Source organism: Staurois parvus, unplaced genomic scaffold (assembly GCF_062004578.1).
Source record: "Staurois parvus isolate SC_StPar_1 unplaced genomic scaffold, SC_StPar_1.0 ptg000020l, whole genome shotgun sequence".
NCBI classification, from domain to species: domain Eukaryota; kingdom Metazoa; phylum Chordata; class Amphibia; order Anura; family Ranidae; genus Staurois; species Staurois parvus.
This window is the reverse complement of record NW_028317816.1, coordinates 5,924,953-5,949,363: the sequence shown is the minus strand read 5'-3', so window position 1 is coordinate 5,949,363 and position 24,411 is coordinate 5,924,953. Positions and strand designations below refer to the sequence as shown.

The window sequence follows — 24,411 nt, the reverse complement described above, 5'->3', positions numbered from 1 at the left end:
TTTTGGGAGCTGCATGTCACAAGCAGAAACTTGAGGAAAAGACACAAGCAGGATGCCGTTTCTCACCTCCTAATAGAGCACCTTGCTTCCGTGCTGTCAATTCATTGTGACAAAAGCTTCATTCTTCCTTTTCTGCCAAGGGTATAATCAAATGTTACAAATGCAATCAAGGGTGTAAAGCAAGTCACAAGTAGTAATGCTCACCAACTTTGCTGCAGACACGCAGTCTAACGGCATGGAATTAGGAAGCGTCAACAGGTGCAAAATGTCATGTATTCCCCATCTTTTTTTTTCACTTTCTGCTGTTCCTTTTTTATTGGCTCTAGATGATGAACTGTGCCCGCGTCAAGAGAAATTCGCCTGGATGGAGCCACTCTTTTGCCAGGACATTCAGAGATGTAGCTCAACCATCAATTTCAAGTCTACACTTTTCTCCTACCTGGCTGGCATTTTTACATGAATGCAAAGTGTTTGACTGTGGTTGGGGTCCCAAAACTCTTGTCACCGCTTCAGTATCTGTTCCCTTTGACTTCACCTCGGGCAATGATTCATTTGGTTAAAAGACACATGCAGGATGTCTTTCCACAAATAGTCATATTCACAAACTCCTCTTGGCGATCATGAATTCAAACGTCAAGGGTGGAGGATGTATGAAAAATGGCAGCGTTCCTATTTTTCTTCCCCATCTTTGTTCATTTTCAGCCTGTTGATTAGCTCTAGATCAAGGACTCTGTGTTCTTCCAAAAACAGGAGGATGTCTGCCTGCTCTCTTCCAAGGGACAAATGAAAAGTTAGAAGCGTAAGAAACGGTCTGAAGCAAGATGCAGATAGTTTCCTTCCCCAAATCTTTTTGCCCGCATGCATTTCATCTTCACGGGAGTGGAAGCCAAAAGATGGGCAAATTGGTTTTTCCCACCTTCTTTTATTTTCGGTCCATTGTTTGATTCTAGAGCACAGACTCTGCCTGTTTAAAATAAGATTAGGTGGGATTGGCCCACTGTTACCTCTTGACTTCACAATAGATATCTGAGTTGTAGCCTTGGCTCTTAAACCTTTTAGCAAAAATGAAGCAATGTACAAAGCTGGAAAGTTTTCAAGCTACTCGTAAGCTGGTTTTTCTTGGCACCAAACAGCTAAGAAAAATAAGCAATGAAAAAAGAAGAAAAAGAAAAAAACAACAACTTTTGGAGGAGTGATGAGTTCAAAAGGACGTTGCATAGTCTCCTTTGCTATCTCCTCCTCTGCCTTTCATGCTGCGTTAGAGATTTTGAAGCTTGATGTGCGTAACATTTGTCAAGAAGTTCCTCACAACTGTTCCGTGCCTGTGCTGACACAAGTCTGCCTTTGGCACGAGCACAGTGTCCGGGTGTGGTGCTGTGGCTTAGTTGGTTAAAGCGCCTGTCTAGTAAACAGGAGATCCTGAGTTCGACTCTCAGCAGCGCCTTTCTTTGGCTGCAGATTAAGCCCTTGAAAAGGTTTTAAGAGTGGCCTCGGGAGCTTTGTGCCGCAATGGCATGGTTTAGGCAGCAGCCCTGCTCTTGATGCTTCCAGCTGATCTCTTCAAAGCCCTGCGAGTTTGCTGGACCTTTTAGCCTAGGTTATGCCAGCCTGGTGTCCACGGCAAGCACAAAACAGTGCACCTTTAGACGAAGGGCTCGATGAGGATGGGATTCGAACCCATGCATGCAGAGCACAATGGATTAGCAGTCCATCGCCTTAACCACTCGGCCACCTCATCCACAGCAAGCTTGCGAGCTTTGATTTTGGGAGCTGCATGTCACAAGCAGAAACTTGAGGAAAAGACACAAGCAGGATGCCGTTTCTCACCTCCTAATAGAGCACCTTGCTTCCGTGCTGTCAATTCATTGTGACAAAAGCTTCATTCTTCCTTTTCTGCCAAGGGTATAATCAAATGTTACAAATGCAATCAAGGGTGTAAAGCAAGTCACAAGTAGTAATGCTCACCAACTTTGCTGCAGACACGCAGTCTAACGGCATGGAATTAGGAAGCGTCAACAGGTGCAAAATGTCATGTATTCCCCATCTTTTTTTTTCACTTTCTGCTGTTCCTTTTTTATTGGCTCTAGATGATGAACTGTGCCCGCGTCAAGAGAAATTCGCCTGGATGGAGCCACTCTTTTGCCAGGACATTCAGAGATGTAGCTCAACCATCAATTTCAAGTCTACACTTTTCTCCTACCTGGCTGGCATTTTTACATGAATGCAAAGTGTTTGACTGTGGTTGGGGTCCCGAAACTCTTGTCACCGCTTCAGTATCTGTTCCCTTTGACTTCACCTCGGGCAATGATTCATTTGGTTAAAAGACACATGCAGGATGTCTTTCCACAAATAGTCATATTCACAAACTCCTCTTGGCGATCATGAATTCAAACGTCAAGGGTGGAGGATGTATGAAAAATGGCAGCGTTCCTATTTTTCTTCCCCATCTTTGTTCATTTTCAGCCTGTTGATTAGCTCTAGATCAAGGACTCTGTGTTCTTCCAAAAACAGGAGGATGTCTGCCTGCTGTCTTCCAAGGGACAAATGAAAAGTTAGAAGCGTAAGAAACGGTCTGAAGCAAGATGCAGATAGTTTCCTTCCCCAAATCTTTTTGCCCGCATGCATTTCATCTTCACGGGAGTGGAAGCCAAAAGATGGGCAAATTGGTTTTTCCCACCTTCTTTTATTTTCGGTCCATTGTTTGATTCTAGAGCACAGACTCTGCCTGTTTAAAATAAGATTAGGTAGGATTGGCTCACTGTTACCTCTTGACTTCACAAGAGATATCTGAGTTGTAGCCTTGGCTCTTAAACCTTTTAGCAAAAATGAAGCAATGTACAAAGCTGGAAAGTTTTCAAGCTACTCGTAAGCTGGTTTTTCTTGGCACCAAACAGCTAAGAAAAATAAGCAATGAAAAAAGAAGAAAAAGAAAAAAACAACAACTTTTGGAGGAGTGATGAGTTCAAAAGGACGTTGCATAGTCTCCTTTGCTATCTCCTCCTCTGCCTTTCATGCTGCGTTAGAGATTTTGAAGCTTGATGTGCGTAACATTTGTCAAGAAGTTCCTCACAACTGTTCTGTGCCTGTGCTGACACAAGTCTGCCTTTGGCACGAGCACAGTGTCCGGGTGTGGTGCTGTGGCTTAGTTGGTTAAAGCGCCTGTCTAGTAAACAGGAGATCCTGAGTTCGACTCTCAGCAGCGCCTTTCTTTGGCTGCAGATTAAGCCCTTGAAAAGGTTTTAAGAGTGGCCTCGGGAGCTTTGTGCCGCAATGGCATGGTTTAGGCAGCAGCCCTGCTCTTGATGCTTCCAGCTGATCTCTTCAAAGCCCTGCGAGTTTGCTGGACCTTTTAGCCTAGGTTATGCCAGCCTGGTGTCCACGGCAAGCACAAAACAGTGCACCTTTAGACGAAGGGCTCGATGAGGATGGGATTCAAACCCATGCATGCAGAGCACAATGGATTAGCAGTCCATCGCCTTAACCACTCGGCCACCTCATCCACAGCAAGCTTGCGAGCTTTGATTTTGGGAGCTGCATGTCACAAGCAGAAACTTGAGGAAAAGACACAAGCAGGATGCCGTTTCTCACCTCCTAATAGAGCACCTTGCTTCCGTGCTGTCAATTCATTGTGACAAAAGCTTCATTCTTCCTTTTCTGCCAAGGGTATAATCAAATGTTACAAATGCAATCAAGGGTGTAAAGCAAGTCACAAGTAGTAATGCTCACCAACTTTGCTGCAGACACGCAGTCTAACGGCATGGAATTAGGAAGCGTCAACAGGTGCAAAATGTCATGTATTCCCCATCTTTTTTTTTCACTTTCTGCTGTTCCTTTTTTATTGGCTCTAGATGATGAACTGTGCCCGCGTCAAGAGAAATTCGCCTGGATGGAGCCACTCTTTTGCCAGGACATTCAGAGATGTAGCTCAACCATCAATTTCAAGTCTACACTTTTCTCCTACCTGGCTGGCATTTTTACATGAATGCAAAGTGTTTGACTGTGGTTGGGGTCCCAAAACTCTTGTCACCGCTTCAGTATCTGTTCCCTTTGACTTCACCTCGGGCAATGATTCATTTGGTTAAAAGACACATGCAGGATGTCTTTCCACAAATAGTCATATTCACAAACTCCTCTTGGCGATCATGAATTCAAACGTCAAGGGTGGAGGATGTATGAAAAATGGCAGCGTTCCTATTTTTCTTCCCCATCTTTGTTCATTTTCAGCCTGTTGATTAGCTCTAGATCAAGGACTCTGTGTTCTTCCAAAAACAGGAGGATGTCTGCCTGCTGTCTTCCAAGGGACAAATGAAAAGTTAGAAGCGTAAGAAACGGTCTGAAGCAAGATGCAGATAGTTTCCTTCCCCAAATCTTTTTGCCCGCATGCATTTCATCTTCACGGGAGTGGAAGCCAAAAGATGGGCAAATTGGTTTTTCCCACCTTCTTTTATTTTCGGTCCATTGTTTGATTCTAGAGCACAGACTCTGCCTGTTTAAAATAAGATTAGGTGGGATTGGCCCACTGTTACCTCTTGACTTCACAAGAGATATCTGAGTTGTAGCCTTGGCTCTTAAACCTTTTAGCAAAAATGAAGCAATGTACAAAGCTGGAAAGTTTTCAAGCTACTCGTAAGCTGGTTTTTCTTGGCACCAAACAGCTAAGAAAAATAAGCAATGAAAAAAGAAGAAAAAGAAAAAAACAACAACTTTTGGAGGAGTGATGAGTTCAAAAGGACGTTGCATAGTCTCCTTTGCTATCTCCTCCTCTGCCTTTCATGCTGCGTTAGAGATTTTGAAGCTTGATGTGCGTAACATTTGTCAAGAAGTTCCTCACAACTGTTCTGTGCCTGTGCTGACACAAGTCTGCCTTTGGCACGAGCACAGTGTCTGGGTGTGGTGCTGTGGCTTAGTTGGTTAAAGCGCCTGTCTAGTAAATAGGATGATCCTGAGTTCGACTCTCAGCAGCGCCTTTCTTTGGCTGCAGATTAAGCCTTTGAAAAGGTTTTAAGAGTGGCCTCGGGAGCTTTTTGCCACAATGGCATGGTTTAGGCAGCAGCCCTGCTCTTGATGCTTCCAGCTGATCTCTTCAAAGCCCTGCGAGTTTGCTGGACCTTTTAGCCTAGGTTATGCCAGCCTGGTGTCCACGGCAAGCACAAAACAGTGCACCTTTAGACGAAGGGCTCGATGAGGATGGGATTCAAACCCATGCATGCAGAGCACAATGGATTAGCAGTCCATCGCCTTAACCACTCGGCCACCTCATCCACAGCAAGCTTGCGAGCTTTGATTTTGGGAGCTGCATGTCACAAGCAGAAACTTGAGGAAAAGACACAAGCAGGATGCCGTTTCTCACCTCCTAATAGAGCACCTTGCTTCCGTGCTGTCAATTCATTGTGACAAAAGTTTCATTCTTCCTTTTCTGCCAAGGGTATAATCAAATGTTACAAATGCAATCAAGGGTGTAAAGCAAGTCACAAGTAGTAATGCTCACCAACTTTGCTGCAGACACGCAGTCTAACGGCATGGAATTAGGAAGCGTCAACAGGTGCAAAATGTCATGTATTCCCCATCTTTTTTTTTCACTTTCTGCTGTTCCTTTTTTATTGGCTCTAGATGATGAACTGTGCCCGCGTCAAGAGAAATTCGCCTGGATGGAGCCACTCTTTTGCCAGGACATTCAGAGATGTAGCTCAACCATCAATTTCAAGTCTACACTTTTCTCCTACCTGGCTGGCATTTTTACATGAATGCAAAGTGTTTGACTGTGGTTGGGGTCCCAAAACTCTTGTCACCGCTTCAGTATCTGTTCCCTTTGACTTCACCTCGGGCAATGATTCATTTGGTTAAAAGACACATGCAGGATGTCTTTCCACAAATAGTCATATTCACAAACTCCTCTTGGCGATCATGAATTCAAACGTCAAGGGTGGAGGATGTATGAAAAATGGCAGCGTTCCTATTTTTCTTCCCCATCTTTGTTCATTTTCAGCCTGTTGATTAGCTCTAGATCAAGGACTCTGTGTTCTTCCAAAAACAGGAGGATGTCTGCCTGCTGTCTTCCAAGGGACAAATGAAAAGTTAGAAGCGTAAGAAACGGTCTGAAGCAAGATGCAGATAGTTTCCTTCCCCAAATCTTTTTGCCCGCATGCATTTCATCTTCACAGGAGTGGAAGCCAAAAGATGGGCAAATTGGTTTTTCCCACCTTCTTTTATTTTCGGTCCATTGTTTGATTCTAGAGCACAGACTCTGCCTGTTTAAAATAAGATTAGGTAGGATTGGCCCACTGTTACCTCTTGACTTCACAAGAGATATCTGAGTTGTAGCCTTGGCTCTTAAACCTTTTAGCAAAAATGAAGCAATGTACAAAGCTGGAAAGTTTTCAAGCTACTCGTAAGCTGGTTTTTCTTGGCACCAAACAGCTAAGAAAAATAAGCAATGAAAAAAGAAGAAAAAGAAAAAAACAACAACTTTTGGAGGAGTGATGAGTTCAAAAGGACGTTGCATAGTCTCCTTTGCTATCTCCTCCTCTGCCTTTCATGCTGCGTTAGAGATTTTGAAGCTTGATGTGCGTAACATTTGTCAAGAAGTTCCTCACAACTGTTCTGTGCCTGTGCTGACACAAGTCTGCCTTTGGCACGAGCACAGTGTCCGGGTGTGGTGCTGTGGCTTAGTTGGTTAAAGCGCCTGTCTAGTAAACAGGAGATCCTGAGTTCGACTCTCAGCAGCGCCTTTCTTTGGCTGCAGATTAAGCCCTTGAAAAGGTTTTAAGAGTGGCCTCGGGAGCTTTGTGCCGCAACGGCATGGTTTAGGCAGCAGCCCTGCTCTTGATGCTTCCAGCTGATCTCTTCAAAGCCCTGCGAGTTTGCTGGACCTTTTAGCCTAGGTTATGCCAGCCTGGTGTCCACGGCAAGCACAAAACAGTGCACCTTTAGACGAAGGGCTCGATGAGGATGGGATTCGAACCCATGCATGCAGAGCACAATGGATTAGCAGTCCATCGCCTTAACCACTCGGCCACCTCATCCACAGCAAGCTTGCGAGCTTTGATTTTGGGAGCTGCATGTCACAAGCAGAAACTTGAGGAAAAGACACAAGCAGGATGCCGTTTCTCACCTCCTAATAGAGCACCTTGCTTCCGTGCTGTCAATTCATTGTGACAAAAGCTTCATTCTTCCTTTTCTGCCAAGGGTATAATCAAATGTTACAAATGCAATCAAGGGTGTAAAGCAAGTCACAAGTAGTAATGCTCACCAACTTTGCTGCAGACACGCAGTCTAACGGCATGGAATTAGGAAGCGTCAACAGGTGCAAAATGTCATGTATTCCCCATCTTTTTTTTTCACTTTCTGCTGTTCCTTTTTTATTGGCTCTAGATGATGAACTGTGCCCGCGTCAAGAGAAATTCGCCTGGATGGAGCCACTCTTTTGCCAGGACATTCAGAGATGTAGCTCAACCATCAATTTCAAGTCTACACTTTTCTCCTACCTGGCTGGCATTTTTACATGAATGCAAAGTGTTTGACTGTGGTTGGGGTCCCAAAACTCTTGTCACCGCTTCAGTATCTGTTCCCTTTGACTTCACCTCGGGCAATGATTCATTTGGTTAAAAGACACATGCAGGATGTCTTTCCACAAATAGTCATATTCACAAACTCCTCTTGGCGATCATGAATTCAAACGTCAAGGGTGGAGGATGTATGAAAAATGGCAGCGTTCCTATTTTTCTTCCCCATCTTTGTTCATTTTCAGCCTGTTGATTAGCTCTAGATCAAGGACTCTGTGTTCTTCCAAAAACAGGAGGATGTCTGCCTGCTGTCTTCCAAGGGACAAATGAAAAGTTAGAAGCGTAAGAAACGGTCTGAAGCAAGATGCAGATAGTTTTCTTCCCCAAATCTTTTTGCCCGCATGCATTTCATCTTCACAGGAGTGGAAGCCAAAAGATGGGCAAATTGGTTTTTCCCACCTTCTTTTATTTTCGGTCCATTGTTTGATTCTAGAGCACAGACTCTGCCTGTTTAAAATAAGATTAGGTGGGATTGGCCCACTGTTACCTCTTGACTTCACAAGAGATATCTGAGTTGTAGCCTTGGCTCTTAAACCTTTTAGCAAAAATGAAGCAATGTACAAAGCTGGAAAGTTTTCAAGCTACTCGTAAGCTGGTTTTTCTTGGCACCAAACAGCTAAGAAAAATAAGCAATGAAAAAAGAAGAAAAAGAAAAAAACAACAACTTTTGGAGGAGTGATGAGTTCAAAAGGACGTTGCATAGTCTCCTTTGCTATCTCCCCCTCTGCCTTTCATGCTGCGTTAGAGATTTTGAAGCTTGATGTGCGTAACATTTGTCAAGAAGTTCCTCACAACTGTTCTGTGCCTGTGCTGACACAAGTCTGCCTTTGGCACGAGCACAGTGTCCGGGTGTGGTGCTGTGGCTTAGTTGGTTAAAGCGCCTGTCTAGTAAACAGGAGATCCTGAGTTCGACTCTCAGCAGCGCCTTTCTTTGGCTGCAGATTAAGCCTTTGAAAAGGTTTTAAGAGTGGCCTCGGGAGCTTTTTGCCACAATGGCATGGTTTAGGCAGCAGCCCTGCTCTTGATGCTTCCAGCTGATCTCTTCAAAGCCCTGCGAGTTTGCTGGACCTTTTAGCCTAGGTTATGCCAGCCTGGTGTCCACGGCAAGCACAAAACAGTGCACCTTTAGACGAAGGGCTCGATGAGGATGGGATTCAAACCCATGCATGCAGAGCACAATGGATTAGCAGTCCATCGCCTTAACCACTCGGCCACCTCATCCACAGCAAGCTTGCGAGCTTTGATTTTGGGAGCTGCATGTCACAAGCAGAAACTTGAGGAAAAGACACAAGCAGGATGCCGTTTCTCACCTCCTAATAGAGCACCTTGCTTCCGTGCTGTCAATTCATTGTGACAAAAGCTTCATTCTTCCTTTTCTGCCAAGGGTATAATCAAATGTTACAAATGCAATCAAGGGTGTAAAGCAAGTCACAAGTAGTAATGCTCACCAACTTTGCTGCAGACACGCAGTCTAACGGCATGGAATTAGGAAGCGTCAACAGGTGCAAAATGTCATGTATTCCCCATCTTTTTTTTTCACTTTCTGCTGTTCCTTTTTTATTGGCTCTAGATGATGAACTGTGCCCGCGTCAAGAGAAATTCGCCTGGATGGAGCCACTCTTTTGCCAGGACATTCAGAGATGTAGCTCAACCATCAATTTCAAGTCTACACTTTTCTCCTACCTGGCTGGCATTTTTACATGAATGCAAAGTGTTGGACTGTGGTTGGGGTCCCAAAACTCTTGTCACCGCTTCAGTATCTGTTCCCTTTGACTTCACCTCGGGCAATGATTCATTTGGTTAAAAGACACATGCAGGATGTCTTTCCACAAATAGTCATATTCACAAACTCCTCTTGGCGATCATGAATTCAAACGTCAAGGGTGGAGGATGTATGAAAAATGGCAGCGTTCCTATTTTTCTTCCCCATCTTTGTTCATTTTCAGCCTGTTGATTAGCTCTAGATCAAGGACTCTGTGTTCTTCCAAAAACAGGAGGATGTCTGCCTGCTGTCTTCCAAGGGACAAATGAAAAGTTAGAAGCGTAAGAAACGGTCTGAAGCAAGATGCAGATAGTTTCCTTCCCCAAATCTTTTTGCCCGCATGCATTTCATCTTCACAGGAGTGGAAGCCAAAAGATGGGCAAATTGGTTTTTCCCACCTTCTTTTATTTTCGGTCCATTGTTTGATTCTAGAGCACAGACTCTGCCTGTTTAAAATAAGATTAGGTAGGATTGGCCCACTGTTACCTCTTGACTTCACAAGAGATATCTGAGTTGTAGCCTTGGCTCTTAAACCTTTTAGCAAAAATGAAGCAATGTACAAAGCTGGAAAGTTTTCAAGCTACTCGTAAGCTGGTTTTTCTTGGCACCAAACAGCTAAGAAAAATAAGCAATGAAAAAAGAAGAAAAAGAAAAAAACAACAACTTTTGGAGGAGTGATGAGTTCAAAAGGACGTTGCATAGTCTCCTTTGCTATCTCCTCCTCTGCCTTTCATGCTGCGTTAGAGATTTTGAAGCTTGATGTGCGTAACATTTGTCAAGAAGTTCCTCACAACTGTTCTGTGCCTGTGCTGACACAAGTCTGCCTTTGGCACGAGCACAGTGTCCGGGTGTGGTGCTGTGGCTTAGTTGGTTAAAGCGCCTGTCTAGTAAACAGGAGATCCTGAGTTCGACTCTCAGCAGCGCCTTTCTTTGGCTGCAGATTAAGCCCTTGAAAAGGTTTTAAGAGTGGCCTCGGGAGCTTTGTGCCGCAACGGCATGGTTTAGGCAGCAGCCCTGCTCTTGATGCTTCCAGCTGATCTCTTCAAAGCCCTGCGAGTTTGCTGGACCTTTTAGCCTAGGTTATGCCAGCCTGGTGTCCACGGCAAGCACAAAACAGTGCACCTTTAGACGAAGGGCTCGATGAGGATGGGATTCGAACCCATGCATGCAGAGCACAATGGATTAGCAGTCCATCGCCTTAACCACTCGGCCACCTCATCCACAGCAAGCTTGCGAGCTTTGATTTTGGGAGCTGCATGTCACAAGCAGAAACTTGAGGAAAAGACACAAGCAGGATGCCGTTTCTCACCTCCTAATAGAGCACCTTGCTTCCGTGCTGTCAATTCATTGTGACAAAAGCTTCATTCTTCCTTTTCTGCCAAGGGTATAATCAAATGTTACAAATGCAATCAAGGGTGTAAAGCAAGTCACAAGTAGTAATGCTCACCAACTTTGCTGCAGACACGCAGTCTAACGGCATGGAATTAGGAAGCGTCAACAGGTGCAAAATGTCATGTATTCCCCATCTTTTTTTTTCACTTTCTGCTGTTCCTTTTTTATTGGCTCTAGATGATGAACTGTGCCCGCGTCAAGAGAAATTCGCCTGGATGGAGCCACTCTTTTGCCAGGACATTCAGAGATGTAGCTCAACCATCAATTTCAAGTCTACACTTTTCTCCTACCTGGCTGGCATTTTTACATGAATGCAAAGTGTTTGACTGTGGTTGGGGTCCCAAAACTCTTGTCACCGCTTCAGTATCTGTTCCCTTTGACTTCACCTCGGGCAATGATTCATTTGGTTAAAAGACACATGCAGGATGTCTTTCCACAAATAGTCATATTCACAAACTCCTCTTGGCGATCATGAATTCAAACGTCAAGGGTGGAGGATGTATGAAAAATGGCAGCGTTCCTATTTTTCTTCCCCATCTTTGTTCATTTTCAGCCTGTTGATTAGCTCTAGATCAAGGACTCTGTGTTCTTCCAAAAACAGGAGGATGTCTGCCTGCTGTCTTCCAAGGGACAAATGAAAAGTTAGAAGCGTAAGAAACGGTCTGAAGCAAGATGCAGATAGTTTCCTTCCCCAAATCTTTTTGCCCGCATGCATTTCATCTTCACAGGAGTGGAAGCCAAAAGATGGGCAAATTGGTTTTTCCCACCTTCTTTTATTTTCGGTCCATTGTTTGATTCTAGAGCACAGACTCTGCCTGTTTAAAATAAGATTAGGTAGGATTGGCCCACTGTTACCTCTTGACTTCACAAGAGATATCTGAGTTGTAGCCTTGGCTCTTAAACCTTTTAGCAAAAATGAAGCAATGTACAAAGCTGGAAAGTTTTCAAGCTACTCGTAAGCTGGTTTTTCTTGGCACCAAACAGCTAAGAAAAATAAGCAATGAAAAAAGAAGAAAAAGAAAAAAACAACAACTTTTGGAGGAGTGATGAGTTCAAAAGGACGTTGCATAGTCTCCTTTGCTATCTCCTCCTCTGCCTTTCATGCTGCGTTAGAGATTTTGAAGCTTGATGTGCGTAACATTTGTCAAGAAGTTCCTCACAACTGTTCTGTGCCTGTGCTGACACAAGTCTGCCTTTGGCACGAGCACAGTGTCCGGGTGTGGTGCTGTGGCTTAGTTGGTTAAAGCGCCTGTCTAGTAAACAGGAGATCCTGAGTTCGACTCTCAGCAGCGCCTTTCTTTGGCTGCAGATTAAGCCCTTGAAAAGGTTTTAAGAGTGGCCTCGGGAGCTTTGTGCCGCAACGGCATGGTTTAGGCAGCAGCCCTGCTCTTGATGCTTCCAGCTGATCTCTTCAAAGCCCTGCGAGTTTGCTGGACCTTTTAGCCTAGGTTATGCCAGCCTGGTGTCCACGGCAAGCACAAAACAGTGCACCTTTAGACGAAGGGCTCGATGAGGATGGGATTCGAACCCATGCATGCAGAGCACAATGGATTAGCAGTCCATCGCCTTAACCACTCGGCCACCTCATCCACAGCAAGCTTGCGAGCTTTGATTTTGGGAGCTGCATGTCACAAGCAGAAACTTGAGGAAAAGACACAAGCAGGATGCCGTTTCTCACCTCCTAATAGAGCACCTTGCTTCCGTGCTGTCAATTCATTGTGACAAAAGCTTCATTCTTCCTTTTCTGCCAAGGGTATAATCAAATGTTACAAATGCAATCAAGGGTGTAAAGCAAGTCACAAGTAGTAATGCTCACCAACTTTGCTGCAGACACGCAGTCTAACGGCATGGAATTAGGAAGCGTCAACAGGTGCAAAATGTCATGTATTCCCCATCTTTTTTTTTCACTTTCTGCTGTTCCTTTTTTATTGGCTCTAGATGATGAACTGTGCCCGCGTCAAGAGAAATTCGCCTGGATGGAGCCACTCTTTTGCCAGGACATTCAGAGATGTAGCTCAACCATCAATTTCAAGTCTACACTTTTCTCCTACCTGGCTGGCATTTTTACATGAATGCAAAGTGTTTGACTGTGGTTGGGGTCCCAAAACTCTTGTCACCGCTTCAGTATCTGTTCCCTTTGACTTCACCTCGGGCAATGATTCATTTGGTTAAAAGACACATGCAGGATGTCTTTCCACAAATAGTCATATTCACAAACTCCTCTTGGCGATCATGAATTCAAACGTCAAGGGTGGAGGATGTATGAAAAATGGCAGCGTTCCTATTTTTCTTCCCCATCTTTGTTCATTTTCAGCCTGTTGATTAGCTCTAGATCAAGGACTCTGTGTTCTTCCAAAAACAGGAGGATGTCTGCCTGCTGTCTTCCAAGGGACAAATGAAAAGTTAGAAGCGTAAGAAACGGTCTGAAGCAAGATGCAGATAGTTTTCTTCCCCAAATCTTTTTGCCCGCATGCATTTCATCTTCACAGGAGTGGAAGCCAAAAGATGGGCAAATTGGTTTTTCCCACCTTCTTTTATTTTCGGTCCATTGTTTGATTCTAGAGCACAGACTCTGCCTGTTTAAAATAAGATTAGGTGGGATTGGCCCACTGTTACCTCTTGACTTCACAAGAGATATCTGAGTTGTAGCCTTGGCTCTTAAACCTTTTAGCAAAAATGAAGCAATGTACAAAGCTGGAAAGTTTTCAAGCTACTCGTAAGCTGGTTTTTCTTGGCACCAAACAGCTAAGAAAAATAAGCAATGAAAAAAGAAGAAAAAGAAAAAAACAACAACTTTTGGAGGAGTGATGAGTTCAAAAGGACGTTGCATAGTCTCCTTTGCTATCTCCCCCTCTGCCTTTCATGCTGCGTTAGAGATTTTGAAGCTTGATGTGCGTAACATTTGTCAAGAAGTTCCTCACAACTGTTCTGTGCCTGTGCTGACACAAGTCTGCCTTTGGCACGAGCACAGTGTCCGGGTGTGGTGCTGTGGCTTAGTTGGTTAAAGCGCCTGTCTAGTAAACAGGAGATCCTGAGTTCGACTCTCAGCAGCGCCTTTCTTTGGCTGCAGATTAAGCCTTTGAAAAGGTTTTAAGAGTGGCCTCGGGAGCTTTTTGCCACAATGGCATGGTTTAGGCAGCAGCCCTGCTCTTGATGCTTCCAGCTGATCTCTTCAAAGCCCTGCGAGTTTGCTGGACCTTTTAGCCTAGGTTATGCCAGCCTGGTGTCCACGGCAAGCACAAAACAGTGCACCTTTAGACGAAGGGCTCGATGAGGATGGGATTCAAACCCATGCATGCAGAGCACAATGGATTAGCAGTCCATCGCCTTAACCACTCGGCCACCTCATCCACAGCAAGCTTGCGAGCTTTGATTTTGGGAGCTGCATGTCACAAGCAGAAACTTGAGGAAAAGACACAAGCAGGATGCCGTTTCTCACCTCCTAATAGAGCACCTTGCTTCCATGCTGTCAATTCATTGTGACAAAAGCTTCATTCTTCCTTTTCTGCCAAGGGTATAATCAAATGTTACAAATGCAATCAAGGGTGTAAAGCAAGTCACAAGTAGTAATGCTCACCAACTTTGCTGCAGACACGCAGTCTAACGGCATGGAATTAGGAAGCGTCAACAGGTGCAAAATGTCATGTATTCCCCATCTTTTTTTTTCACTTTCTGCTGTTCCTTTTTTATTGGCTCTAGATGATGAACTGTGCCCGCGTCAAGAGAAATTCGCCTGGATGGAGCCACTCTTTTGCCAGGACATTCAGAGATGTAGCTCAACCATCAATTTCAAGTCTACACTTTTCTCCTACCTGGCTGGCATTTTTACATGAATGCAAAGTGTTTGACTGTGGTTGGGGTCCCAAAACTCTTGTCACCGCTTCAGTATCTGTTCCCTTTGACTTCACCTCGGGCAATGATTCATTTGGTTAAAAGACACATGCAGGATGTCTTTCCACAAATAGTCATATTCACAAACTCCTCTTGGCGATCATGAATTCAAACGTCAAGGGTGGAGGATGTATGAAAAATGGCAGCGTTCCTATTTTTCTTCCCCATCTTTGTTCATTTTCAGCCTGTTGATTAGCTCTAGATCAAGGACTCTGTGTTCTTCCAAAAACAGGAGGATGTCTGCCTGCTGTCTTCCAAGGGACAAATGAAAAGTTAGAAGCGTAAGAAACGGTCTGAAGCAAGATGCAGATAGTTTCCTTCCCCAAATCTTTTTGCCCGCATGCATTTCATCTTCACGGGAGTGGAAGCCAAAAGATGGGCAAATTGGTTTTTCCCACCTTCTTTTATTTTCGGTCCATTGTTTGATTCTAGAGTACAGACTCTGCCTGTTTAAAATAAGATTAGGTGGGATTGGCCCACTGTTACCTCTTGACTTCACAAGAGATATCTGAGTTGTAGCCTTGGCTCTTAAACCTTTTAGCAAAAATGAAGCAATGTACAAAGCTGGAAAGTTTTCAAGCTACTCGTAAGCTGGTTTTTCTTGGCACCAAACAGCTAAGAAAAATAAGCAATGAAAAAAGAAGAAAAAGAAAAAAACAACAACTTTTGGAGGAGTGATGAGTTCAAAAGGACGTTGCATAGTCTCCTTTGCTATCTCCTCCTCTGCCTTTCATGCTGCGTTAGAGATTTTGAAGCTTGATGTGCGTAACATTTGTCAAGAAGTTCCTCACAACTGTTCTGTGCCTGTGCTGACACAAGTCTGCCTTTGGCACGAGCACAGTGTCTGGGTGTGGTGCTGTGGCTTAGTTGGTTAAAGCGCCTGCCTAGTAAACAGGAGATCCCGAGTTCGACTCTCAGCAGCGCCTTTCTTTGGCTGCAGATTAAGCCTTTGAAAAGGTTTTAAGAGTGGCCTCGGGAGCTTTTTGCCGCAATGGCATGGTTTAGGCAGCAGCCCTGCTCTTGATGCTTCCAGCTGATCTCTTCAAAGCCCTGCGAGTTTGCTGGACCTTTTAGCCTAGGTTATGCCAGCCTGGTGTCCACGGCAAGCACAAAACAGTGCACCTTTAGACGAAGGGCTCGATGAGGATGGGATTCGAACCCATGCATGCAGAGCACAATGGATTAGCAGTCCATCGCCTTAACCACTCGGCCACCTCATCCACAGCAAGCTTGCGAGCTTTGATTTTGGGAGCTGCATGTCACAAGCAGAAACTTGAGGAAAAGACACAAGCAGGATGCCGTTTCTCACCTCCTAATAGAGCACCTTGCTTCCGTGCTGTCAATTCATTGTGACAAAAGCTTCATTCTTCCTTTTCTGCCAAGGGTATAATCAAATGTTACAAATGCAATCAAGGGTGTAAAGCAAGTCACAAGTAGTAATGCTCACCAACTTTGCTGCAGACACGCAGTCTAACGGCATGGAATTAGGAAGCGTCAACAGGTGCAAAATGTCATGTATTCCCCATCTTTTTTTTTCACTTTCTGCTGTTCCTTTTTTATTGGCTCTAGATGATGAACTGTGCCCGCGTCAAGAGAAATTCGCCTGGATGGAGCCACTCTTTTGCCAGGACATTCAGAGATGTAGCTCAACCATCAATTTCAAGTCTACACTTTTCTCCTACCTGGCTGGCATTTTTACATGAATGCAAAGTGTTTGACTGTGGTTGGGGTCCCAAAACTCTTGTCACCGCTTCAGTATCTGTTCCCTTTGACTTCACCTCGGGCAATGATTCATTTGGTTAAAAGACACATGCAGGATGTCTTTCCACAAATAGTCATATTCACAAACTCCTCTTGGCGATCATGAATTCAAACGTCAAGGGTGGAGGATGTATGAAAAATGGCAGCGTTCCTATTTTTCTTCCCCATCTTTGTTCATTTTCAGCCTGTTGATTAGCTCTAGATCAAGGACTCTGTGTTCTTCCAAAAACAGGAGGATGTCTGCCTGCTCTCTTCCAAGGGACAAATGAAAAGTTAGAAGCGTAAGAAACGGTCTGAAGCAAGATGCAGATAGTTTCCTTCCCCAAATCTTTTTGCCCGCATGCATTTCATCTTCACGGGAGTGGAAGCCAAAAGATGGGCAAATTGGTTTTTCCCACCTTCTTTTATTTTCGGTCCATTGTTTGATTCTAGAGCACAGACTCTGCCTGTTTAAAATAAGATTAGGTGGGATTGGCCCACTGTTACCTCTTGACTTCACAATAGATATCTGAGTTGTAGCCTTGGCTCTTAAACCTTTTAGCAAAAATGAAGCAATGTACAAAGCTGGAAAGTTTTCAAGCTACTCGTAAGCTGGTTTTTCTTGGCACCAAACAGCTAAGAAAAATAAGCAATGAAAAAAGAAGAAAAAGAAAAAAACAACAACTTTTGGAGGAGTGATGAGTTCAAAAGGACGTTGCATAGTCTCCTTTGCTATCTCCTCCTCTGCCTTTCATGCTGCGTTAGAGATTTTGAAGCTTGATGTGCGTAACATTTGTCAAGAAGTTCCTCACAACTGTTCTGTGCCTGTGCTGACACAAGTCTGCCTTTGGCACGAGCACAGTGTCCGGGTGTGGTGCTGTGGCTTAGTTGGTTAAAGCGCCTGTCTAGTAAACAGGAGATCCTGAGTTCGACTCTCAGCAGCGCCTTTCTTTGGCTGCAGATTAAGCCCTTGAAAAGGTTTTAAGAGTGGCCTCGGGAGCTTTGTGCCGCAATGGCATGGTTTAGGCAGCAGCCCTGCTCTTGATGCTTCCAGCTGATCTCTTCAAAGCCCTGCGAGTTTGCTGGACCTTTTAGCCTAGGTTATGCCAGCCTGGTGTCCACGGCAAGCACAAAACAGTGCACCTTTAGACGAAGGGCTCGATGAGGATGGGATTCAAACCCATGCATGCAGAGCACAATGGATTAGCAGTCCATCGCCTTAACCACTCGGCCACCTCATCCACAGCAAGCTTGCGAGCTTTGATTTTGGGAGCTGCATGTCACAAGCAGAAACTTGAGGAAAAGACACAAGCAGGATGCCGTTTCTCACCTCCTAATAGAGCACCTTGCTTCCATGCTGTCAATTCATTGTGACAAAAGCTTCATTCTTCCTTTTCTGCCAAGGGTATAATCAAATGTTACAAATGCAATCAAGGGTGTAAAGCAAGTCACAAGTAGTAATGCTCACCAACTTTGCTGCAGACACGCAGTCTAACGGCATGGAATTAGGAAGCGTCAACAGGTGCAAAATGTCATGTATTCCCCATCTTTTTTTTTCACTTTCTGCTGTTCCTTTTTTATTGGCTCTAGATGATGAACTGTGCCCGCGTCAAGAGAAATTCGCCTGGATGGAGCCACTCTTTTGCCAGGACATTCAGAGATGTAGCTCAACCATCAATTTCAAGTCTACACTTTTCTCCTACCTGGCTGGCATTTTTACATGAATGCAAAGTGTTTGACTGTGGTTGGGGTCCCAAAACTCTTGTCACCGCTTCAGTATCTGTTCCCTTTGACTTCACCTCGGGCAATGATTCATTTGGTTAAAAGACACATGCAGGATGTCTTTCCACAAATAGTCATATTCACAAACTCCTCTTGGCGATCATGAATTCAAACGTCAAGGGTGGAGGATGTATGAAAAATGGCAGCGTTCCTATTTTTCTTCCCCATCTTTGTTCATTTTCAGCCTGTTGATTAGCTCTAGATCAAGGACTCTGTGTTCTTCCAAAAACAGGAGGATGTCTGCCTGCTGTCTTCCAAGGGACAAATGAAAAGTTAGAAGCGTAAGAAACGGTCTGAAGCAAGATGCAGATAGTTTCCTTCCCCAAATCTTTTTGCCCGCATGCATTTCATCTTCACGGGAGTGGAAGCCAAAAGATGGGCAAATTGGTTTTTCCCACCTTCTTTTATTTTCGGTCCATTGTTTGATTCTAGAGTACAGACTCTGCCTGTTTAAAATAAGATTAGGTGGGATTGGCCCACTGTTACCTCTTGACTTCACAAGAGATATCTGAGTTGTAGCCTTGGCTCTTAAACCTTTTAGCAAAAATGAAGCAATGTACAAAGCTGGAAAGTTTTCAAGCTACTCGTAAGCTGGTTTTTCTTGGCACCAAACAGCTAAGAAAAATAAGCAATGAAAAAAGAAGAAAAAGAAAAAAACAACAACTTTTGGAGGAGTGATGAGTTCAAAAGGACGTTGCATAGTCTCCTTTGCTATCTCCTCCTCTGCCTTTCATGCTGCGTTAGAGATTTTGAAGCTTGATGTGCGTAACATTTGTCAAGAAGTTCCTCACAACTGTTCTGTGCCTGTGCTGACACAAGTCTGCCTTTGGCACGAGCACAGTGTCTGGGTGTGGTGCTGTGGCTTAGTTGGTTAAAGCGCCTGCCTAGTAAACAGGAGATCCCGAGTTCGACTCTCAGCAGCGCCTTTCTTTGGCTGCAGATTAAGCCTTTGAAAAGGTTTTAAGAGTGGCCTCGGGAGCTTTTTGCCGCAATGGCATGGTTTAGGCAGCAGCCCTGCTCTTGATGCTTCCAGCTGATCTCTTCAAAGCCCTGCGAGTTTGCTGGACCTTTTAGCCTAGGTTATGCCAGCCTGGTGTCCACGGCAAGCACAAAACAGTGCACCTTTAGACGAAGGGCTCGATGAGGATGGGATTCGAACCCATGCATGCAGAGCACAATGGATTAGCAGTCCATCGCCTTAACCACTCGGCCACCTCATCCACAGCAAGCTTGCGAGCTTTGATTTTGGGAGCTGCATGTCACAAGCAGAAACTTGAGGAAAAGACACAAGCAGGATGCCGTTTCTCACCTCCTAATAGAGCACCTTGCTTCCGTGCTGTCAATTCATTGTGACAAAAGCTTCATTCTTCCTTTTCTGCCAAGGGTATAATCAAATGTTACAAATGCAATCAAGGGTGTAAAGCAAGTCACAAGTAGTAATGCTCACCAACTTTGCTGCAGACACGCAGTCTAACGGCATGGAATTAGGAAGCGTCAACAGGTGCAAAATGTCATGTATTCCCCATCTTTTTTTTTCACTTTCTGCTGTTCCTTTTTTATTGGCTCTAGATGATGAACTGTGCCCGCGTCAAGAGAAATTCGCCTGGATGGAGCCACTCTTTTGCCAGGACATTCAGAGATGTAGCTCAACCATCAATTTCAAGTCTACACTTTTCTCCTACCTGGCTGGCATTTTTACATGAATGCAAAGTGTTTGACTGTGGTTGGGGTCCCAAAACTCTTGTCACCGCTTCAGTATCTGTTCCCTTTGACTTCACCTCGGGCAATGATTCATTTGGTTAAAAGACACATGCAGGATGTCTTTCCACAAATAGTCATATTCACAAACTCCTCTTGGCGATCATGAATTCAAACGTCAAGGGTGGAGGATGTATGAAAAATGGCAGCGTTCCTATTTTTCTTCCCCATCTTTGTTCATTTTCAGCCTGTTGATTAGCTCTAGATCAAGGACTCTGTGTTCTTCCAAAAACAGGAGGATGTCTGCCTGCTCTCTTCCAAGGGACAAATGAAAAGTTAGAAGCGTAAGAAACGGTCTGAAGCAAGATGCAGATAGTTTCCTTCCCCAAATCTTTTTGCCCGCATGCATTTCATCTTCACGGGAGTGGAAGCCAAAAGATGGGCAAATTGGTTTTTCCCACCTTCTTTTATTTTCGGTCCATTGTTTGATTCTAGAGCACAGACTCTGCCTGTTTAAAATAAGATTAGGTGGGATTGGCCCACTGTTACCTCTTGACTTCACAATAGATATCTGAGTTGTAGCCTTGGCTCTTAAACCTTTTAGCAAAAATGAAGCAATGTACAAAGCTGGAAAGTTTTCAAGCTACTCGTAAGCTGGTTTTTCTTGGCACCAAACAGCTAAGAAAAATAAGCAATGAAAAAAGAAGAAAAAGAAAAAAACAACAACTTTTGGAGGAGTGATGAGTTCAAAAGGACGTTGCATAGTCTCCTTTGCTATCTCCTCCTCTGCCTTTCATGCTGCGTTAGAGATTTTGAAGCTTGATGTGCGTAACATTTGTCAAGAAGTTCCTCACAACTGTTCCGTGCCTGTGCTGACACAAGTCTGCCTTTGGCACGAGCACAGTGTCCGGGTGTGGTGCTGTGGCTTAGTTGGTTAAAGCGCCTGTCTAGTAAACAGGAGATCCTGAGTTCGACTCTCAGCAGCGCCTTTCTTTGGCTGCAGATTAAGCCCTTGAAAAGGTTTTAAGAGTGGCCTCGGGAGCTTTGTGCCGCAATGGCATGGTTTAGGCAGCAGCCCTGCTCTTGATGCTTCCAGCTGATCTCTTCAAAGCCCTGCGAGTTTGCTGGACCTTTTAGCCTAGGTTATGCCAGCCTGGTGTCCACGGCAAGCACAAAACAGTGCACCTTTAGACGAAGGGCTCGATGAGGATGGGATTCGAACCCATGCATGCAGAGCACAATGGATTAGCAGTCCATCGCCTTAACCACTCGGCCACCTCATCCACAGCAAGCTTGCGAGCTTTGATTTTGGGAGCTGCATGTCACAAGCAGAAACTTGAGGAAAAGACACAAGCAGGATGCCGTTTCTCACCTCCTAATAGAGCACCTTGCTTCCGTGCTGTCAATTCATTGTGACAAAAGCTTCATTCTTCCTTTTCTGCCAAGGGTATAATCAAATGTTACAAATGCAATCAAGGGTGTAAAGCAAGTCACAAGTAGTAATGCTCACCAACTTTGCTGCAGACACGCAGTCTAACGGCATGGAATTAGGAAGCGTCAACAGGTGCAAAATGTCATGTATTCCCCATCTTTTTTTTTCACTTTCTGCTGTTCCTTTTTTATTGGCTCTAGATGATGAACTGTGCCCGCGTCAAGAGAAATTCGCCTGGATGGAGCCACTCTTTTGCCAGGACATTCAGAGATGTAGCTCAACCATCAATTTCAAGTCTACACTTTTCTCCTACCTGGCTGGCATTTTTACATGAATGCAAAGTGTTTGACTGTGGTTGGGGTCCCGAAACTCTTGTCACCGCTTCAGTATCTGTTCCCTTTGACTTCACCTCGGGCAATGATTCATTTGGTTAAAAGACACATGCAGGATGTCTTTCCACAAATAGTCATATTCACAAACTCCTCTTGGCGATCATGAATTCAAACGTCAAGGGTGGAGGATGTATGAAAAATGGCAGCGTTCCTATTTTTCTTCCCCATCTTTGTTCATTTTCAGCCTGTTGATTAGCTCTAGATCAAGGACTCTGTGTTCTTCCAAAAACAGGAGGATGTCTGCCTGCTGTCTTCCAAGGGACAAATGAAAAGTTAGAAGCGTAAGAAACGGTCTGAAGCAAGATGCAGATAGTTTCCTTCCCCAAATCTTTTTGCCCGCATGCATTTCATCTTCACGGGAGTGGAAGCCAAAAGATGGGCAAATTGGTTTTTCCCACCTTCTTTTATTTTCGGTCCATTGTTTGATTCTAGAGCACAGACTCTGCCTGTTTAAAATAAGATTAGGTAGGATTGGCTCACTGTTACCTCTTGACTTCACAAGAGATATCTGAGTTGTAGCCTTGGCTCTTAAACCTTTTAGCAAAAATGAAGCAATGTACAAAGCTGGAAAGTTTTCAAGCTACTCGTAAGCTGGTTTTTCTTGGCACCAAACAGCTAAGAAAAATAAGCAATGAAAAAAGAAGAAAAAGAAAAAAACAACAACTTTTGGAGGAGTGATGAGTTCAAAAGGACGTTGCATAGTCTCCTTTGCTATCTCCTCCTCTGCCTTTCATGCTGCGTTAGAGATTTTGAAGCTTGATGTGCGTAACATTTGTCAAGAAGTTCCTCACAACTGTTCTGTGCCTGTGCTGACACAAGTCTGCCTTTGGCACGAGCACAGTGTCCGGGTGTGGTGCTGTGGCTTAGTTGGTTAAAGCGCCTGTCTAGTAAACAGGAGATCCTGAGTTCGACTCTCAGCAGCGCCTTTCTTTGGCTGCAGATTAAGCCCTTGAAAAGGTTTTAAGAGTGGCCTCGGGAGCTTTGTGCCGCAATGGCATGGTTTAGGCAGCAGCCCTGCTCTTGATGCTTCCAGCTGATCTCTTCAAAGCCCTGCGAGTTTGCTGGACCTTTTAGCCTAGGTTATGCCAGCCTGGTGTCCACGGCAAGCACAAAACAGTGCACCTTTAGACGAAGGGCTCGATGAGGATGGGATTCAAACCCATGCATGCAGAGCACAATGGATTAGCAGTCCATCGCCTTAACCACTCGGCCACCTCATCCACAGCAAGCTTGCGAGCTTTGATTTTGGGAGCTGCATGTCACAAGCAGAAACTTGAGGAAAAGACACAAGCAGGATGCCGTTTCTCACCTCCTAATAGAGCACCTTGCTTCCGTGCTGTCAATTCATTGTGACAAAAGCTTCATTCTTCCTTTTCTGCCAAGGGTATAATCAAATGTTACAAATGCAATCAAGGGTGTAAAGCAAGTCACAAGTAGTAATGCTCACCAACTTTGCTGCAGACACGCAGTCTAACGGCATGGAATTAGGAAGCGTCAACAGGTGCAAAATGTCATGTATTCCCCATCTTTTTTTTTCACTTTCTGCTGTTCCTTTTTTATTGGCTCTAGATGATGAACTGTGCCCGCGTCAAGAGAAATTCGCCTGGATGGAGCCACTCTTTTGCCAGGACATTCAGAGATGTAGCTCAACCATCAATTTCAAGTCTACACTTTTCTCCTACCTGGCTGGCATTTTTACATGAATGCAAAGTGTTTGACTGTGGTTGGGGTCCCAAAACTCTTGTCACCGCTTCAGTATCTGTTCCCTTTGACTTCACCTCGGGCAATGATTCATTTGGTTAAAAGACACATGCAGGATGTCTTTCCACAAATAGTCATATTCACAAACTCCTCTTGGCGATCATGAATTCAAACGTCAAGGGTGGAGGATGTATGAAAAATGGCAGCGTTCCTATTTTTCTTCCCCATCTTTGTTCATTTTCAGCCTGTTGATTAGCTCTAGATCAAGGACTCTGTGTTCTTCCAAAAACAGGAGGATGTCTGCCTGCTGTCTTCCAAGGGACAAATGAAAAGTTAGAAGCGTAAGAAACGGTCTGAAGCAAGATGCAGATAGTTTCCTTCCCCAAATCTTTTTGCCCGCATGCATTTCATCTTCACGGGAGTGGAAGCCAAAAGATGGGCAAATTGGTTTTTCCCACCTTCTTTTATTTTCGGTCCATTGTTTGATTCTAGAGCACAGACTCTGCCTGTTTAAAATAAGATTAGGTGGGATTGGCCCACTGTTACCTCTTGACTTCACAAGAGATATCTGAGTTGTAGCCTTGGCTCTTAAACCTTTTAGCAAAAATGAAGCAATGTACAAAGCTGGAAAGTTTTCAAGCTACTCGTAAGCTGGTTTTTCTTGGCACCAAACAGCTAAGAAAAATAAGCAATGAAAAAAGAAGAAAAAGAAAAAAACAACAACTTTTGGAGGAGTGATGAGTTCAAAAGGACGTTGCATAGTCTCCTTTGCTATCTCCTCCTCTGCCTTTCATGCTGCGTTAGAGATTTTGAAGCTTGATGTGCGTAACATTTGTCAAGAAGTTCCTCACAACTGTTCTGTGCCTGTGCTGACACAAGTCTGCCTTTGGCACGAGCACAGTGTCCGGGTGTGGTGCTGTGGCTTAGTTGGTTAAAGCGCCTGTCTAGTAAATAGGATGATCCTGAGTTCGACTCTCAGCAGCGCCTTTCTTTGGCTGCAGATTAAGCCCTTGAAAAGGTTTTAAGAGTGGCCTCGGGAGCTTTGTGCCGCAACGGCAT

At 44.5% G+C, this 24,411-nt stretch overlaps 17 non-coding genes across 17 annotated transcripts; 10 read left to right on the top strand and 7 right to left on the bottom strand.

The window, feature by feature from the left end:
- Positions 1 to 1,370: 1,370 nt before the first annotated feature.
- TRNAT-AGU (transfer RNA threonine (anticodon AGU)) lies at positions 1,371 to 1,444 on the top strand. Its single transcript has one exon. It is a non-coding gene; the product is annotated as a tRNA-Thr (tRNA).
- A 212-nt stretch (positions 1,445 to 1,656) lies between these two features.
- Positions 1,657 to 1,738, bottom strand: TRNAS-GCU (transfer RNA serine (anticodon GCU)). Its single transcript has one exon. It is a non-coding gene; the product is annotated as a tRNA-Ser (tRNA).
- A 1,393-nt stretch (positions 1,739 to 3,131) lies between these two features.
- TRNAT-AGU (transfer RNA threonine (anticodon AGU)) lies at positions 3,132 to 3,205 on the top strand. Its single transcript has one exon. It is a non-coding gene; the product is annotated as a tRNA-Thr (tRNA).
- Positions 3,206 to 6,654: 3,449 nt separating this feature from the next.
- TRNAT-AGU (transfer RNA threonine (anticodon AGU)) lies at positions 6,655 to 6,728 on the top strand. The gene has a single exon. It is a non-coding gene; the product is annotated as a tRNA-Thr (tRNA).
- Positions 6,729 to 6,940: 212 nt separating this feature from the next.
- TRNAS-GCU (transfer RNA serine (anticodon GCU)) lies at positions 6,941 to 7,022 on the bottom strand. The gene has a single exon. It is a non-coding gene; the product is annotated as a tRNA-Ser (tRNA).
- A 1,393-nt stretch (positions 7,023 to 8,415) lies between these two features.
- Positions 8,416 to 8,489, top strand: TRNAT-AGU (transfer RNA threonine (anticodon AGU)). The gene has a single exon. It is a non-coding gene; the product is annotated as a tRNA-Thr (tRNA).
- A 1,687-nt stretch (positions 8,490 to 10,176) lies between these two features.
- Positions 10,177 to 10,250, top strand: TRNAT-AGU (transfer RNA threonine (anticodon AGU)). Its single transcript has one exon. It is a non-coding gene; the product is annotated as a tRNA-Thr (tRNA).
- Positions 10,251 to 10,462: 212 nt separating this feature from the next.
- Positions 10,463 to 10,544, bottom strand: TRNAS-GCU (transfer RNA serine (anticodon GCU)). The gene has a single exon. It is a non-coding gene; the product is annotated as a tRNA-Ser (tRNA).
- A 1,393-nt stretch (positions 10,545 to 11,937) lies between these two features.
- Positions 11,938 to 12,011, top strand: TRNAT-AGU (transfer RNA threonine (anticodon AGU)). Its single transcript has one exon. It is a non-coding gene; the product is annotated as a tRNA-Thr (tRNA).
- A 212-nt stretch (positions 12,012 to 12,223) lies between these two features.
- On the bottom strand, positions 12,224 to 12,305 carry TRNAS-GCU (transfer RNA serine (anticodon GCU)). The gene has a single exon. It is a non-coding gene; the product is annotated as a tRNA-Ser (tRNA).
- A 1,393-nt stretch (positions 12,306 to 13,698) lies between these two features.
- Positions 13,699 to 13,772, top strand: TRNAT-AGU (transfer RNA threonine (anticodon AGU)). Its single transcript has one exon. It is a non-coding gene; the product is annotated as a tRNA-Thr (tRNA).
- A 1,973-nt stretch (positions 13,773 to 15,745) lies between these two features.
- On the bottom strand, positions 15,746 to 15,827 carry TRNAS-GCU (transfer RNA serine (anticodon GCU)). The gene has a single exon. It is a non-coding gene; the product is annotated as a tRNA-Ser (tRNA).
- Positions 15,828 to 17,220: 1,393 nt separating this feature from the next.
- On the top strand, positions 17,221 to 17,294 carry TRNAT-AGU (transfer RNA threonine (anticodon AGU)). The gene has a single exon. It is a non-coding gene; the product is annotated as a tRNA-Thr (tRNA).
- A 1,973-nt stretch (positions 17,295 to 19,267) lies between these two features.
- TRNAS-GCU (transfer RNA serine (anticodon GCU)) lies at positions 19,268 to 19,349 on the bottom strand. The gene has a single exon. It is a non-coding gene; the product is annotated as a tRNA-Ser (tRNA).
- Positions 19,350 to 20,742: 1,393 nt separating this feature from the next.
- Positions 20,743 to 20,816, top strand: TRNAT-AGU (transfer RNA threonine (anticodon AGU)). The gene has a single exon. It is a non-coding gene; the product is annotated as a tRNA-Thr (tRNA).
- Positions 20,817 to 21,028: 212 nt separating this feature from the next.
- Positions 21,029 to 21,110, bottom strand: TRNAS-GCU (transfer RNA serine (anticodon GCU)). Its single transcript has one exon. It is a non-coding gene; the product is annotated as a tRNA-Ser (tRNA).
- Positions 21,111 to 22,503: 1,393 nt separating this feature from the next.
- Positions 22,504 to 22,577, top strand: TRNAT-AGU (transfer RNA threonine (anticodon AGU)). The gene has a single exon. It is a non-coding gene; the product is annotated as a tRNA-Thr (tRNA).
- Positions 22,578 to 24,411: the final 1,834 nt, after the last annotated feature.